Genomic DNA, 6,018 nt, shown 5'->3' with positions numbered 1-6,018 from the left:
TTCCGACACTGCAGAACCGTAACCAATGAGGTCCGCCAGAGGACCGGCACTGGGCTCGGCTGTAACCAATGGAAAGGCGTGGAAGGCGCCACAGCAACCGTTGTCGCGGAAACGAAGCTCACCTTGAGGGTGGTCCCACCACCAGCCCCACCCTCTGCGGTGATTAATTGTTCTCTTGCGGGACCCGTAGAAGTTCTTTCTGCTTAGAAGTATCGGCTTCCTTTAACCGAACACGTTAGGAACGTACCTAACTACTCCGGTTAGTTAGTTTAACCTGAATGACAGAAGCCTGCTGATATCCGTATGTAACCTAGCACGTGACGGGATGAAAATGTAACAAGGATTCATTTATTATTAATATGTAGCTTCTTCAGTGAAAGCATTCACTACGTAAAAAGCACTGTGATCGACCGGTGTTTTCACTGAAATAGGTTGTAGGTATGCGTACAACTTCCCAAAGTAACACAGAAGTCCCAGGCCTGTGATAAGCCACTTGAGCCGTGGCTTTTTCCATTCCATAAGTTACGAAGTCAAATGCAAGTCAAATGTGGGTAGAAGGCGCGGGGCGGAGGTGTTAACCTTTAGGCGCTAGCCAGCTCGGGGTACGCTTGGAGATACACAGAAGAGCGCGGATTTTAGCAGTTCATACACATAGTTTGATTCTCAGCTCTGCTTCTAACTAACAAGATAACTTTTCTAACCTTCAGCTTTCTAACGGTAAAACTTAAGGGATACTATTACTTATCTCTACAGAATTATCCTAAGGAAGAAGTGAAATCAAATATCTATCCTTTATGTTAATGTTCCACGGGACTCCTTCCTAAACTTTGTCCCAGGGAGATCTTACGCATTTCCATGGCCTCTATTACAAAACTTGCATCTCCAGGCCCGATGATTCTCTGGAGCTCCAGTCTGTAATGTCCATCTCCCTGCTGGAACCACCACACCTGAATGTTCCACTGTATATCAGTATGTTGAAACTGGAACTCATTCTCTTCCTCTTCACATGCCCCCTCTCCCTCCCACCCCACTTTAACTCTTATGTTCAGCATCTCTGAGAATGGCACTATGGGAATCCAGCAGTTAAAAACAGACAAAAATCTCGCCCTTCTATAGGGAAAGACAACTAAATATAGCATATAGCAAAGGCGCAAGGGTGGCTCAGTTGTTAGGCGTCTGCCTTTGCTCAGGTCATGATCCCAGGGTCCTGGGATCCAGCCCCACATCTGGCTCCCTGCTGCACAAGCCTGCTTCTCCCTCTCCCTCTGCCTGCTGCACCACCCCCCACCCCATGCTCGCTCTTTCTCTGTCAAATAAGTAAATACAATCTTAAAAAACAAAAACAAAAACAAACTTACACAGCAATGTCAGAAGATGAATGTCATGGAAACAAAAGAGAAAATAAGGAGTGTTAACAAGGTTGCTATTTTTAAATAGGAAAGGTCCTTTTGAGGAGTGTCTTTTGAGTAAAGGTCTGAAGGTAAGAGAGTGAGCCATGAAGACATTAAGGGAAGTATATCCCAGAAAGAGGAAGAGCAAACACAAAGGCTTTGACATAGGAATGTATCTGGTGTGTCCAAGGAACAGGAAGACTTCCAAAGAGCCTGGGGTAGAGAATGGAAAAGGCAGTAGGTGATGAAGTCAGAGAAGCAATGTGGGCCCAATCATGTAGGGCTCTTAAGGCCACTGTAGGGACTTTGGCTATTCTGAGTGAGATGGGAGCCATTGGATGGTTTTGAAGGAGTGACAAAATCTGACATACAGGATTATTTTTAAAACAACTGAGGAATGGGGGACTGAGAAAGAGCAGGAAGACTGGTGAGAAAACCGCTGTAATAATCATAGTGTGCTTGGTACCTAGCTGTTCATGAATAGGAAAGCAACTGGCACAGTTTAATAATGGTCGCTAATTACTTACCACGAGCCAAATAACATCCTATATATTAAAATCATCTAATTCTCAAAACTAATATTCCACTCTACGTTGACTAGCTAGAATGTAAATAAAAACTTGGGGGAAAAAAATCATCTAATCCCCAGAACAACTTTGTGAGCAACTACTATTATTCCCCTTCTGCACATTGAGAAGTGAGGTCCATTGAGAGTAATAATTTACCAAGGTCATACGTAGGCAGTTTTGCTCTAGGGCCCACACTTTCAATCAGTATGTTATGCTGTCAGAGTAGGAGCTCAAAAAATAAACCTCCATGACCCATGGTGCTGACCTCTATGTATCTAACTGGAAGAACACCCAGATGAAAACTAAAATGAGGATTTTTGGAAAATCCTTACACAGACATAGTAAAAAACACAAAAACGTGAGAGTAGGAAATTTGCAATAGAACTCTGGCTGCGATAGAGAGAGTATGTTCCCTTTCCCGGTCTTCTTTGTACAGAGGTATTTTGAGAGCTGAGCATTCTTAGAGCCCCATGAAACATCTGAAAGCAATCTCTGTGAAAGGTGTGCAGTAGGTAGCAGAGCACGGCTCACCACAGAGCAGTGAGCTGAGCTCTGTCTCCCAGAAGATGACAACAGAGACAAAAAAGTGGAAGGCATCTGTAGTGAAAGGGACTTAACTTGCTTGGCCCAGCTGATGTCTACCAGTTACCTTCATTGTAGTAAAAGCTGCATACTAAAAGCACTAATTCTTGTGCACCTGGGGTACTCAGTCAGTTAAGCGTCCAGCTCTTGATTTCAGCTCAGGCTGTGATCTCAGGTTTGTAAGATCAAGCCCTGTGTCTGGCTCTGTGCTAGGCATGGAGTCTGCTTGAGATTCTCTCTCCCTCTCTCCCTGCCCCTCCACACTTGAGTAAACAAACAAAACAACAAAAACAAAAATCATGAATTCCTTTCTTTTACATCCAAAAGCCCGCTTAATGGAAAACTCCTTAATGAGACCAGTGTAACTATATCATCTTCAGTATATATAACATTGATCTGAAAGTGTCAGAAAATACAGCCAGACAAAAGAATGAAATAAGAGGTATAATGGCTGGGAAGGAGATGGGGAAATTATTATTTACAAATTAGGTATGATTGTCTTCCTGAAAAAGTGAAGTAAAACAAGTGAACACAGAAACTAAAGAAGTTCAGTAAGTAGGCCAGGCCACTCACCAATAAAAATCAACAACTTTTCATTGGGGGAAAGAGACAGTGAAGAAAAAGATCACTTGTAAAGGCTTATTTTGAGAGATAGAGTGCATGCACACACACGTGCACACAGGGGGAAGGGGCAGGGGGAGACAGATATGTCAAGCTGACTGGTGCTGAGCTTGGAGCCTGAAGACTGACCCAGGGCTGGATCTCAGGACCCCAAGATCAGGATGTGAGCCGAAACCAAGGGTCAGACGCTCAACCCACTGCAACACCCAGAAGTCCCCAGGATCACTTTTATAACAACAATGACAACAATAGGGAACAAACGTAAGCTATTTAATGAGTCAGATAAAAAAATAATAGTAATATAGGACATAATGTAAGTCTCGGCTTCCAGATTGCAGGCCCTAAACTGAATTTCCCTTTTTTTTTTTTTTTTTAAGATTATGTATGTATATATGTATGTATGTATGTATTTGAGAGACAGAGAGAGAAAGAGAGAGCACGGGGGTTTGGGGGGAGGTGAGGTGGGAGCAGAGAGAGAGGAACAAGCCGACTTCCCTGAGCTCAGTGCTGAAGGCAGGGCTTAATCTCAAGACTCTGAGATTTTGACCTGCGCTAAAATCAAGAGTCCAACGTTTAACTGACTGAGCCACCCAGGGGCGCCAGCGTTTCCTATTACAAGGAAACACAATTCCTTGGAGGAAATGGTCATTCTGGTTCTGGGGCAGGATGCGCCCAGGTATCTTGTCACACCAGAAATCAAGGAAACTACCAAAGACTACGAGGGTCAAGTCAAAAGGACTGAGAAGGTACCAGGTTAGAAAGAGGCTCTTGCTGGCCAAAAATTGGACAATTTGGACATCAGTAAAATAATTGCCATCAATTAAAGCATATCAAGTATGTTAAAATCCACCAAATTATCATAAATCAACACTAAAAATGCCGTATTTACTGGCCACCTTTGGAGAGAGCTAAGGAACCAATTATAATTTTTGAAAATTTGTATATAAATAAAGGGAAAGGGGGTGCCTGGGTGGCTTAGTCGGTTAAGTATCTGACTCTTTGATGTCAGCTCAGGTCATCAAGCCCCAAGTCCAGTTCTTCACTCAGTGGGGAGTCTGCTTGAGGATTCTCTCTCTGCCCCTCACCCTGCTTTCTGCCTCAGAAATTTAAATTTATTTAAAATCTTAAATAAATAAATGGAAAGAATCAAGCACTTAGCTGTCTTTTCTGTAGGAATAGTATTCCAGGTACCAAGTGTTAAGATAAGTTTCCTTCTTTAGAGGTATTCCAGCTAATGAAAAAGAAATGAGAGTATAACCATTTGCAAGAATCCCAATGAAATTATACATGTAGGCAGAAATGATCTTTTGCAGCTAACATCAAAAGACAGAGCAACAAATAGACACTGTATACCCTTCTAGAGCTGATTATCAGTTTACATTAAATACAGGGGCGGGAAAGGACCTTGTTAAATGATGGAGATGCATCAGCAAAATTCAGAATGTGGCAGAGCCTACAGAACAAATGGCTTGGCTTCTACACAAAATAAGTTGTAAGGTAGGAATTCCTCTAGAGGCAAATTTGCCAGCATATAATAAAACTACATAAAATAAAATTTAAAACTACATATGTACTTACCTTTTGGCCAGCCATCCCATTTCCAGGAATATACCTTGAAGATACATCTCCAACAGTATGAAAATACATATATGCAAGTTTCCCCGCTGTAGCATTGTTTAACTGCAAAATACTGGAAACAATCTACGTGCCTGTATGTTAGTAAGAAGAAAAGGGTTGAATAAACTACAGTGTTCCACACAATGGAGTATGATGTGGTTATGAAACGAAAAGAGTTAAAATTTATATGAACTGATGTCATTTCCAGGATATGCCATTAAGGAAAAAACAGCAAGGTATGAAGTGTCTATAGGATAACATCCTTCATGTTGATACCCTGGTTTTGATCCTTGTACTGTGTTTACATAAAATGTTACCATTGGGGAAACAGAAATTATTCTAAGGAATCAATGAAATGAAAATGTCTGTCTTTCAAGTATTAATGTTCCTCAGGATTGCTTCCTAAGCTTTGTCCCAGGGAGGTCTTATGCATTTCCAGGTGATGGACAAGCAGGCAAAGATTTACACAAGGACATTCATTTTAGAGTTATTTATATATAATAGTGAGAAATTGTAAATAACTAACATGGTCATCTACAGTCCTATTTAAATAGTGACAGGGCACCTGGGTGGCTCAGAGGGTTAAACCTCTGCCTTCAGCTCAGGTCATGATCTCAGGGTCCTGGGATCCAGCCCTGTCGGGCTCTCTGCTCAGCAAGGAGCCTGCTTCCCCCACTCTCTCTGCCTTCCTCTATGCCTACTTGTGATTTCTGTCAAATAAATAAATAAAATCTTAAATAAATAGAAAGTGGCATACCCATACTATAGGATCCCATAGTAGCAGTCATCATAAATGTAGTCATCAAAAATGTTTTAAGATCTGTACTTACTGAAAAGCATGCACATGTAGACAAGGAAAAAGCAATTCACAAAACTGAATGATTCAAATTTTTAAATGAATTCTTGGAAGAGATGCTCACAAAAAAGGTTAGATATGTAGTGACTATTAACTTTTTCTCCTGTTTGGATTTTTACACTCATAATTTAATTACTCTTAAGAATGTCAGGGGCACCTGGGTGGCTCAGTCATTAAGCGTCTGCCTTCAGCTCATGTCATGTTCCCAGGGTCCTGGGATTGAGTCCTGTATCGGGCTCCCTGCTCAGTGGGAGGCCTGCTTCTCCCTCCCCCACTCCCAGTGCTTGTGTTCCCTCTCTGTCTCTTTGTCTGTCAAATAAATAAATAAAGTCGTTAAAAAAATTTTCTTTCACAATAAGTCTCAATTTTAGGAAAAAAGCCA

This window comes from Mustela erminea, chromosome 14 (genome assembly GCF_009829155.1).
Source record: "Mustela erminea isolate mMusErm1 chromosome 14, mMusErm1.Pri, whole genome shotgun sequence".
NCBI lineage: Eukaryota > Metazoa > Chordata > Mammalia > Carnivora > Mustelidae > Mustela > Mustela erminea.
This window is presented reverse-complemented; position numbering follows the sequence as displayed.